The following is a 12,425-nucleotide window of genomic DNA, read 5'->3' as shown; positions in this document are numbered from 1 at the left end:
CAAGATCATCATATGAAGGTGAATCATCATCATCGCTATCGCTATCATCATCACTAGCTTGCTCATGATCACTACTATCATCATTATTAGTTACCTTGTGTTCACCCTTGGCCATAAGGCATAGGTGTGTAGAGGATGATGGCGATGGTGGCGGTGAAGATGAAAGATCAATAGCAATGGTGGCCACCTTCTCATCTTCACTATCATCATCGGATGATCCACTAGATGAATCAATGTCCATGAGCCAATCACCGACAATGTAGGCTTTTCCACTCTTCTTCTTCTTGTGGAAGTCCCTCTTTTTGCCATCTCTCTTCTTGTATGGCTTGTTCTTCTTCTTCTCATCTTCATCTTCGTTACTTGAGTCTTCTTTCTTGCCTTGTTCTTGTTCTTGAACTTGTCTTTCTTGGGCTTGATGCATTGATGTGCTAGATGACCAAGTTCACCACAATTGAAGCAATCCATTTTAGAGATTGGCTTTCTTCTAGAGCTTGTGAAGAACTTCTTCTTCTTGCCATTGAACTTGATGCCACTTTTGTTTAGCTTCTTTAGCATCTTGGCGGCTTTCCTCACCATGAGAGCAAGATTTTCATCTTCATCTTCTTCATCACTTGAGCTCTCATACTCAAGTCTTACTTTGCCCTTATCTTGGCTAGCTTTGAATGCTAAGTCCTTCTCTTTCTTCTTGGTAGAGGATGAGCCATCTTGTGTCGTGATGTGCATGTACATCTCATGAGCATTGATCTTTCCCAAGATTTGTGTCGGTGTAGCGGCGGAAAGATCACCTTGATGTAGCATGGTCACAATATGCCCATATTTGTCAATGGGGAGGACACTCAAGATCTTTCTCATAATGTCGGATGGTGACATTTGAGTAAGTCCAAGCCCATTGACTTCCTCTATAAGAACATTTAAACGTGAATACATCTCATTAGCACATTCTTTGAGAAGCATCTCAAAGGAATTTAGCTTTTTAATTACAAGATGATAGCGTTCCTCATGCTCACTCTTGGTTCCCTCATGGAGCACACAAACGTCCAACCATAGTGCATGGGCGTCTTTGTGGTTCCTTACGCGATTGAACACATCTTTGCAAAGGCCTCTAAATGTGGTGTTTCGAGCCTTTGCATTCCACTTTTCATAATTAACCTCACTGCCTTGTAAGTTAGTAGCATCCCGAGGTTTTGGGAAGCCTTGTGAGGCAGCTCTAAGTATACCAACGTCTAGAGCTTCTAAGTACGCCTCCATGTGGATTTTCCAATATGGAAAGTCATCTCCCTCAAAGATAGGAGGAGGTCCATCCCTGTGAGACATCTTGCTCAAAGCGATTAAGCTTAAAAATGTGAGCACGAGGCTCTGATACCAATTGAAAGGATCAAGATGCCCAAGAGGGGGGTGAATTGGGCTAATTCTAAATTTTCTTGCAATAATTAAATCCTACGGTTAGCCCAATTAACCCCTTGTGCCTAGAAAAGTGTTTCTATTAATCTAACACACAAAGGACTTGGAACCTATGTTCCAAACTTACTCTAGCATGGCAATTCTATGAATGTAAAAACAAGTATTGAATTGCTCAAAGTAAATGATCAAAGTAATTGCTCAAAGTAAATAGAGAGAGAGGAACGCGGCGATGTTTTGCCGAGGTATCGGAGAGTCGCCACTCCCCACTAGTCCTTGTTGGAGCACCCACGCAAGGGTGTAGCTCCCCCTTGATCCACGCAAGGATCAAGTGCTCTCTATGGGTTGATTCTTCGACACTTCGTTGCGGTGAATCACCCACAACTGCTCACAACTTGAGTTGGGTCACCCACAAGCTCCGCCGGGTGATCACCAAGCTCCCAATCACCACCAAGCCATCTAAGTGATGGCGATCACCAAGAGTAACAAGCACAAACTCTCACTTGACCATGCAAAGCCTAATGAGAACGGTGGATGCACACTTTGCTACTCCTGATTCACTAATGAGGCTACTCTCTTGGATTCTCAAATCTCAATCACCTCACTAGGACTTTGCTCTTCTTGGCACTCACAAACATGTTTCTTAGCTGTTGGAATGAGCAAAAGTGACTCCACACACGAGTGGAGCTACTATTTATAACACCGGCTGAAAAACGAACCGTTATGTGCTTCTGCGGGGTGACCAGACGCTCCAGTCATGTTGACCGGATGCTCTGGTCAGTTCAACCCGCACACCAGTGATTAAGTGTTGACCAAATGCTGGCAGCGTCCGATCATCACTAACCGGACGCGTCCAGTCACATTAAACCCTCACTGGAACCTTACTGTACTTGACCGAACGCTAAACCCCCAGGGTCCGGTCAGTACTGACCGGACGCGTCCGGTCGTAGATTTTCTCTTCTGGAACCTTACTGGAGTCGACTGGATGCTAGACCACAGCGTCCGGTCACTTGACCACTCCAGCGTTCGGTCACTCCAGACGCAATCTCCTTGGTCAAATGAACTAACCGGACCCTGCGGCCAGCGTCCGGTCGCACTGGAGCCAGCGTCCGATCAGCATTTGACCCTCCATTCACTTCCAACTCGCGATCATATGAGAATGAAGTTTGCTCCAAAGGATCTTAGGCATATGTAGGAGCTACCTAGTGCTAGTTTTAACAAGTGTGCACCACACCTAACTCACTAGACTCACCTAGGTCAAGCTACCCATCCATACCCCCTTAATAGTATGGCCAAAGGAAAAACAAAGTCCTAAACTTCTCTAAGTGTCTTTCCAACTCCAATCGACACTTAGAACTAGTCATCCTTAACCTTGTCGTCCATCCTTTGAAAACCAAAATGATTTCCATTGTAGGGACATGACCACCTTGAATGCCCAATTGATCTCCATTACCATAACCTAACTTAATTGCCTCTACAAAACACACGTTAGTCATAGTAATCTTGTATTGTCATTAATCACCGAAACCCAACTAGGGGCCTAGATGCTTTTAGCCATGATAGCCATGAGCAGAGAAGGATATACGACCTCCTTGGTGGCCGCTTGAAACTTCTTCATAGTACTATGGTTGGTAGTTGGGAAGTTCCCGTCTTGCCAGTGCAAACTCGGCGCCTACTGCCATGAGCCTTCAGAATGATGAGGAGAGGGCTGCTCCTAACCAGAATTCTCAGGTTGGTACATGCAGGAAGATCCTAGCTGATCCTAGCCTACATAGCTAGTGAAAGCTAATCCTTCTAGAATTGGGTCATCACCATGGTACCTAGGCTATGGGTTGCGAGTTATTCTCGCAGAAGCACTTCTGCAAGGCGCTGCTTCCTTAACCAGTAGATCAAAGACAAAAGAATTCACTGCATACAAACCAAGGTTTTGGTCTAGTCATGGAATCTTAGTTGTATATCCCAGATACATCTGGGCAAGTTGCCCATTATTGTTCTTTTTCAACATATGAGCTTTGACAAAATATTCATAATCAATGTACTAGCGATCGATGTCATCAATGTAAGAAATTGAAGCATTATTCAATAGACCCAAATTTTGGGCAATGCGAGTGACCAAAGAGGTACACCTGACATCACCTTTGAGATCAAAAACTTCCTTCCATTGATTCATCATGAACTTATTAGGTAAAACTTTCCTTCTCTTAACCATGGCATATAGTAACTTAAGTTCATCAATCCTTATTGTGCGAAAATCAGCTCTAGGAAATAAAGAGAATCCTAGACACTTATGTATGAAGCGCAGGGTAGGGTGATGCATATCACTAGTGTGAGGACGGTGAACTGTGAGTTCTCTGGATATTTCTCTCCAGAATTTCACTCTATCAAAATCTTGTAGAGCAGAGTCTATGTCAACTACGCACTGTGCAGTAAATCCTATAAGCTTACTAAACTCCCTCCATGGGATAGAAAAATCTTTCCCAAAGAGTCTAAATGTAACTTCAGTATCAGTGGTTTGCAGAGTCTGTAGAAATTCCAGTGTTAAGAGCTTAGACCCCGACTCATCAATTTGCCAAACATTTTCCCATCCAAGAGTTCTAAATATGATTTCAAATTCGAGATCCATACCTTTTGCATGCTGAAGGGCTAGATCATAAGCAGGAGTAAGAATGAATCTTTGGGTCTTCAATTGCTTGAAGGCATCTTTCTCCGTCTTGTTCTGAAACTTGAGGTGCTTCTCCTCCAGTAGAATGTTTTTTTCTGCTGAGGATGACTGGGGCGGCGCTCTGACAGTGGGAGATGGAACGTCGATCTGCATGTCCACTCTCACCTTGAAGAAGAGCTTCTCATCGAATGGGATGATGCCGCGTGCTTGAGCTTGCTCACAAACTTGCTCATCTTCCTACAAAATAAACAGACAACAAAACTCATGGAACGGATTAGGAAATAAAATGCCAGCGGTTAGCCGTCTATAAGTTAGTCGTCCGAGGGTTAGTCGTTCGAGGGTTAGTCATTCTTGATTGCCTAATGAATTTTCTAATCATGATTTTGGCAAAACTTTCACCCTAATCTTTTTCATTTTTCCTGTTAATTATGATAGCACTTTCATTCTTAATTCTTCTCACTCTTTCTAATTCCAACAGCACTTCTACTAAGTGGACTTTTAAACTACGAATTTGAGAATTGAAATTTTGAACTTGGAGAGATGGTTTGCAGCGTGTGGATGAATTAGGCAGCCTAGAAGGTGACCTTTTATAGGTGGGAGAGGAACAGGCCAACCGACCAAGTGGTGGGGCTGGCCGGCCCCACATGGTGACCAGATGGCCTCCTTTTCCTCCAAATATTTCTTTTCTTCATGATTGAGTGAGCTCTGGTGCTCGTTGGTGCACAATGGCTGGTGGTGAGTTGATGGAGGTGATGGGTGCTGGTTGAATGGGTCCTCCATGTTTCCTATGGGTCCTGGTTGCCTGTATTTCTATTGTATATGCACATATATATATGTAATAAAAAATATTTTATGATACTATAAAATATAAGAAGATGAATGGATGGTATTTTTAAAATTTTACGCCTCAACAGTAAATATTTATTTTGGGTCTTTATGCTCCATAAAAATTATTTACATGGTGCTTGAATTTTATAGTGCCATGATGAGAATTTTTTTATGTTTTTTTCAAATGCAATGCAAATGCGGAAAAGTAAATATGCTAAGGTAAAAGTAAATTTATGCAAAGTAAAAAAAAGTAAATAGGTACAGCTACCAATTTTACCTCTCGGCGAGGGTTCAGAATTTTGAGTCCGCTGAATCAGACTTCTCTAGTTGTATTTATTCTTCGGGTGCATTATTTGGCCCTAGAGATGGAGACCTTGACTATTGCACTTGCTTCTCTTGCCACTCCAATGTAGAGCATTGTTCTGGTCTTGGCTTGAAGGCGAATCGCTACTCCTTCCCATTGATATGGAATCGGATTTCTCTGGCTCCGACATCAATGTGTGCATTTGTAGTGCTCAAGAAGGGCCTCCCAAGTATGAGGGGTGTCTTCATGTCTTCCTGCATGTCAAGCACTACAAAATCGACTGGCACAAGGAAGTTTCTTATTTTTACCAGAATATTCTCGGTGATTCCTATAGGGTAGCGGATCGATTGGTCGGCTAATTATAGGCACATTGATGTTAGTGTGAGTGTTGAATAGTTGAGCTTGTCGAAGACCGTCTTGGGCATGACATTAACGCTGGCGCCAAGGTCGCATAGTGCATGCTCAAAATTCTGGTTTCCGATCGAACAATCGATAGTGGGCATCTTGGATCCTTCGTCTTCATAGGTGATGTATTCAGGATGGCCGCACTACACTCCTCCGTTAGTTTGATTACTTCAGTGGTGGGCAGTGGTCTCTTGTTGTTTACAATGTCTCTAAGATACTTTGCATATGGCATCTAACAGTGGAATATTGATATATAACTTTTGAATTACCTCTATAAACTTACCAAACTGCTCATCCATTTTAGCTTTTTGATTTCTACATGGAAATGGTAGGAGGTTGGTGTCATGAAAATCTTGCATCATTTCTTGTTCTTGGGGCTCAATTTCTTCAACTTCATCGTCCTTCTTCTCCTCTTGTACTACTGCCGGTGTCTTACCTGTCCTTGTTGGATATGGTGGATTACGAGTAGAATTGCCACCTCTTATGGTTATGGCATTGACTTTTTCAAGGTTAGTGGCAAAAGGTAGCGCAGTGGCCAACAGAGCTATTTGTGACTCCAGCTTTTTATTATAACTAAGTTGGTCTTTTATGGAAGAAGAAAAACTATCCATTTTAGTGTTTATGTTTTCTAGGACCTTATCATTAAAAGCAAGCTTTTTAGAAATATTCTCATTAATCCTAACTTGTTCTAAGATAAAGTCTCTCAAGGATGCTTACCTTGGGAATTTGAGCATTGTTGTTGTTGATTCCATCCTTGTGTCTGTTGTTGTGGAGTAGAATTGTTGATGACAATACTTGTGTCTTCTTGATATTCAAGGAAATCAACCCCCAAATATTATCCACATATGTTTTGGGAATTAAAGGCGTCTTGTATGGTCTGACAATCTTTCTTGTAATTGGCTCACTGTTTGAGCCAATTCAACAAGACGTCCATCTTAGATGACTGGACAGTTCACACACCTCTTCTGGTGCTTCTTCGCTCTTATTACATGTCTAGATGTTGCATTGAGAACAACCTTGATTAGAGGCTATCTTCTCCATGAGAGTTTTAGCTTTTCCAAGGGTGAGTGACATAAATGATCCTCCAGCAGTAGCATCGAGTTGTTCATGAGCTTTTTGAGTTAATCCATGGTAAAAGTTTGCATGAGCAACCAATCTTCCATTACATGATGAGGACAATCTAAAATGTATTCCTGGAAACATTCCCATGCCTCTGGAATGCTTTCTTCTTTTTGCTGTTGGAAGTTAGAAATCTTTCCTCTTAAGGCATTGGTCTTGCCGATGTGGAAAAACTTTGCTAGGAAGGCCTTCGAACATTTTGCCCATGTATTGATATCATCTTTGTCAGCGTAGAACCACTGCTTCACCCTTCCCACTAACGAGAATGGAAATAAGAGGAGTAGTATAATATCTTGAGCGACGTCCTTGATGACAATTGTGCTTCTAATCTCTAGAAAATTTTGAAGATTTGCACTAGCATCTTCATGTGCCTTTCCGTTGAATGGGGTAGCTTGCACCATGTTGATGAGGCTTGGCTGGAGCTCAAACTCAAGGTTATTGGTTTCGAGTGTTGGTCCAGTGTGGATGTTCTCCGAGCTTGGAGTAGAGAATTCGTGCAGAGTCTTTTCAGCCATAGCTTCTGAAACTGGTGTTGAACTGCCTCTTGATTGGTCTGATTGTGATTGATGTAATTTGTTGATGGATCAGAACCAATCCTACAATACCTTGTATAAGATATGAACAAAGGCAAACAAGAGTAAGCCTGCTAAAGCAGAGGTGCTAGTTATGATTTCATCAATAAGTATTTATTTGATCAATTCTCTTAGCTTTGTGCCCCTCCCCGGCAATGGTGCCAGAAATGCTTGTTGGCACTTCTTAGCATCACTCTTTACTAAGTTGTCATCCCTAGCAATGATGCCAGAAATGCGTTGTTAGTAATTATTGAGAACACTTGTAAATTTATATATATTAAGTATCCGCAAGCGCATAGATAATATACCATTGTAGCATTTCACCCGGGAGTATACCAGGCATCGTTATTTATATTTTACCATAGGGTGGAATGGTGGGGTGGCTAGAGATATTGACAAATATGTATACTTATGATAAGATCATCAACTCTCATGCTTTAACAGGGTTAAGTCAAATGACAAATAAATGATAAATGTAAGGCATTGATAGTAATCTAGAGATAGAAATAGATACTAAAAAATGTAGTAGAACTTGATGAATTGGAGCTCTATTCTCTTCTCTCTAAAAACCATAATTTCTGATCTGATCTTGACTTATGCAATTATGGCTGAGGGAGGGGGTATGAACTAGTATATATAGGCCGTAGCATCTATTCTAGACCCTCGGATCAAACTGACTTGAAAGAACGGTGGAGATGCAATCGTTAAGGCGGTAAAGAACCGACGTGCGAAGATGGAGGCTGACAGGTGGGCCATGGGACTAGTCGGCCTGTAGGTAGTGCTGGCTGGCCCCACCTGGAGGTCCCTCATTGTCATCTTCGGTGTGGAGTCCTCTAGAACCTTCTGGTGCTATTTACGTTGTGGATAATCCTGATTAAATTTGATGAATCAATCCACCTTGATAGTTTTATGGATAAAGCCTACTTGTCGACAGGATATCATCGGCAGTCCTCCGAGGGGTATCCCATGAATGTAGATTGATCGGCAGAGATGCGTGTAATCGAGAACAAGAAGGCAACAGAGACACAATAGTTAGATAGGATTGGGCCGTCAGCATGACGTAATACCCTACTCCTGTGGTCTGTTGGATTGTATTGGCTTCATATGATGTTGCATGTGTTTTGAGGGGGGTCCCTGCCCGCCTTATATAGTATAGGGGTAGGGTTACAAGTTGGTTAGATCTGGGAGATAACCAGAAAGTAATAACAAATTACAGGAATCATGGGATCGAACGTATCCTAACATATCTCGTAGTATCTTTAGAATATCTTCCTGGTGTCTTGCGAGGCACGCCGAGCAGCGCCGAGCTCCATAAGGCTTTGTCTTGTGGGCTAGACAACCCCTAGGAGCATAGCCAATGTAGTTTGCCATGGGTATCCAGGGTCATACCCCCACAGCTAGTCCCCGAGCGCCTTGTATCCGCTGTGCAACGCTGTCTTGAGCTTGTCCGAGCAGGTGTGAACAAAGCCGAGCAGTCAGACTCATGGTTTGACTACCATGATGAGTTGATGAGCAGTTGTGAACCATCGCCGAGCAGTGTATCCCAAGTAAGGCTTGCCATAAGGATGTAAGGAGCTCAAGTTTGAAATTGAAAATTTCCTCACAGTGGACCAAGTGTGCCCACTTAAAGTCCGACCACGAGAAAGAGAGATGGACTTCTTCAACTTTAGGAGGCGTAGAGTCTTCTAGATTAAAGCAAACACACTCACCGTGAGGTGAAGTGTGCCCACTTAGTCCCCAAGCCTGACAGTAGGTGATGTAGTCACATGGTGCCAGGATCCAAAGTAGAATAAAAGTAAAAGACTAGCCGAGCAGGCAACCAGTCCCCGGGCAGAGCCTTGAAATGAGAAAAACACATTCACCGCAAGGTGAAGTGTGCCCACTTAGTCCCCAAGCCTGATAGTAGGTGATGTGGTCATGTGGTGTTAGGGTCAGAAACAACAGTAAATAGAAGAAAGTCCCTAGTATGGTGAGGGACCAAGTCATAGTGATGACGCAGTCCCCGAGCCACAAGTGGAAATCTTGGAGAAAAAATCAGAGTAATGGCTGTACAGTAGTGGTTACTAAGCCTTAATGGTATTGCAGAGAAGTCAGCGAATATTTGGTGTGCAGTAACAAGTTGCGGCGAAAAGTGGGTGATATGGGCTGCAGTTGCACGGAAGCCCAGGTAACGGCCCACCACGCCGCTTTGGAGAATTCGGAGAGGCGCAAATCATGGAGCGGTTTCCCAAAAACCCTTGAATGCGAAAATGGGGAGGGTGCTTTATAACCGTGCCGCCACACCCCACACTCCCACCTTTCCCACTTCGCCACTTCGCCACTTCATCTTCCTCCTTGGCCCTCCTGCTTCCTGATTCACATTCACACGCGCTTCCACTGGCAATCCCAAACCAAATCTAAGAGATGGCGCTGAAGATGAGAGTTGGTAACCCGAAGAAGGTGGCCGCCAGATCAAGCCATGATAAGGAATGGGTGCCGTCACTCATGGGGGAGGTAGAGCTCAACGAGATGGTGGAGGCAGGCATTCTCCCTGACCGTGTCACCGCTAGATGGCATTCGGCCAACGGTGCGCCCTACCCGATGCCGCATACTGACAAAGTCATAGTATTTGAAGATTATTTCTGGCGCGGATTAGGATTTCCTGTTCATCCTTTCTTGTAGAATCCTATTGGAGTTCTAGGGAGTGAATCTGTGCAATCTGCATCCAACACCATCTTGCACATCTCCATTTTTATCGATTTCTGTGAGGCGTATCTCAGAATTCTTCCCCACCTCAACCTCTTTCGACAACTGTTCTGGCTGAAGAAGAAGGGCAGCAGCGGTTCTAGAGTGGTCGGTGGCGTGTATCTGCAACTCCATGATGGGATGGCTGGTGAGTACATCACTGTGCCACTGAACACCTTGATCAATAGGTGGAACACCAAGTGGTTCTACATGAAGCAGAGTCATCCTACCATCTGCTGCGACGTCAACCACATTTCGGAGAACCAGAGGAGCTGGTTGGAGAAGCCGAGCAGTGCTGATATGGATTAGGTGAGGGAGCTCCTCGGCCTGATAAAGGGTGTAAAGATGAATGACGCACTGGTGGCGGCGAGCTTCATAATGTGTCGCATCCAACCCTGCAAGGAGAGGGCCCACATGGGTTTTGACTTCAAGGGGGACACTAACGGCACCCGAGAAAGGACGGAGAGGCTATCGAAGGAGGCTATGGTATGCTGACCAACCAAACTATTTGCTCTAAATGCGCCGTTCAGCGTGCTAGGGCAGATGAGAGCCTTCAACTGTAGGAACCCACCTCCTCAGGTAAAATCTCAACTATTGTTGTTGATGCTTTTTATCCTATATCGGTGCTGAGCAGTAAATTGATTCACTTGTGGAAAGATCCATTTGTAGGAATGAGCTACGTACTTCTTGGGCATGCTGAGGAGCAATTGGATGAAGGCAGTGGACGCCCGACCAACCACTTAGCCGTATGAAGGTGCCATCAGCGCCTCATCAAAGTCCAAAGGCAAAGGTGCTGGTTGGAAGATGAGTCCCCCCTGAGTGTTGGAGAAGGTTTGGGGGAAAAGGGCAGTGACCGATGAGCCAGCCTAGAAGAAGAGGAAGATGGCGGGTGCAGCTCCCCCCAAGCCGGGCGACATCTCACTTGGCAGCGGTTAGACCATGTAGATGTAGAGTGTAGCGATGTTCGAATGGTCGGACGACGATGGGGCTCTAGCAGCTCCTCCTCCGGGCACTGAGGCGCCACCGTGCAACACGCACATAGAGGTGTAGTCAAAAGGAGGGGAGGGAGTCCCTAAGCAACGGTCGGAGGAGAAGCCAATGGTGGGGGCCGCAAGACCTCTAGCCTAGGGCACGCTAGTTGACCCTAGAGCCATGCCTGGGTGCTTGGGGAGGCAGCGCCAGTTCAGAACCATGTACCAGGAGGCCGACGGGTAAGTACCCTTGCATTGGATTCATTTTGCTGTTGGATCCTTATAGTTGTAGTGATTGATGAGCTAATCTGATGCAGAGCGAGGTGTATGGCAGATCTGAATCCATCCATCTAGACTGGCGAGCAGCCAAGGGTTGGTCCTAGTGCAGAGGCAATGCCGGTAGAGCCTGTCTAGGAGTCCCCGGGTGCTCAGTGGCCTGCGGAGGAGTCAACCGCCGCTGCTGATGGAGTTGGTGATGGAGAATGGTTGACGATGATGGCAACTGATGCGATGGAGATGCTAGGAGCGATGGTGGGAGCCACTGAATCTTTGGAGGTGGAAGGTAGAGCTGCCAACATCGTGCCAGAGTCTAGGGCAAGGAGGTTGGTGGTGCCGAAAGAGCAGGCGACACTCCCTAAGACATCAGAGGGCGTGGTTGGATGCGCTATGCGGCCATTGAGCCCCTAGATGGTGCCACCAGCTATGAAGGAAGAGGATGAGGTGGAGGAGATTGAGCATGAGGAATCACGACCTCAAGCTATCTGGATCCTCTATAAGCGGGGGGATGAAGTGGTGGTCGTGGAAGAGGAGGACACCACTAGGGAGGTTAGGAGGCTAGAGTCCACCCTTTCCATACCCATGAAGTAGATCAAGGTTACTATTGCATCGGCAATGTCCGTCTTTGACATTGGAGATTGGAGTTCTTCATGGTCTTAGTGCTTTTGCAGGGCATAGCATGAACTACACCGGCAGCAACTGATCAAGAGGATGGAGCCCTTGCTAAGGAGAATGTGAAGATGAAAGATGCGGTGAAGCTGATGGAGAAGAATGTACAGAGGGCCTAGCATGAGCGGGATCTTGCTGAGTCCAATGCCAAGGACCTAGAGTACCAGAAGGGCATCCTATCCGAGCAGCTGGCCACCATCTCCAAGTTGCTAATGAGTGTTTCCGGGCAGCTAAGAAACATCTCTGAGCGGAGGAAAGGTATGGCGGATCGGCGAATTTGCTTTACATTGCCGAGCAGTCTTATTGTTGCTGACGATCGTTATGTTTGTAGAGCAAGACATAGAGCTTGATCAGTTGCGTCAAGTCATTGGTCAACTTCAAGAGGAGGAGAAGTAGGCATCTGGGCGAGCAGAGAAACTAGCTGAGGAGCTAAAAGGTGAGTAGTTCACGGTTGGAGTTGTTGCAGAAGTGACTTCTTTGCTTGATAGGTCTTCTTG

General features: G+C 45.1%; 1 non-coding gene across 1 annotated transcript; it reads left to right on the top strand.

The window, feature by feature from the left end:
* Positions 1-6,758: 6,758 nt before the first annotated feature.
* Positions 6,759-6,865, top strand: LOC136531112 (small nucleolar RNA R71). The gene has a single exon (XR_010777962.1). It is a non-coding gene; the product is annotated as a small nucleolar RNA R71 (small nucleolar RNA).
* Positions 6,866-12,425: the final 5,560 nt, after the last annotated feature.

Source organism: Miscanthus floridulus, unplaced genomic scaffold (assembly GCF_019320115.1).
Source record: "Miscanthus floridulus cultivar M001 unplaced genomic scaffold, ASM1932011v1 fs_278_3, whole genome shotgun sequence".
Lineage (NCBI taxonomy): Eukaryota > Viridiplantae > Streptophyta > Magnoliopsida > Poales > Poaceae > Miscanthus > Miscanthus floridulus.
This window is presented reverse-complemented; position numbering and strand designations above follow the sequence as displayed.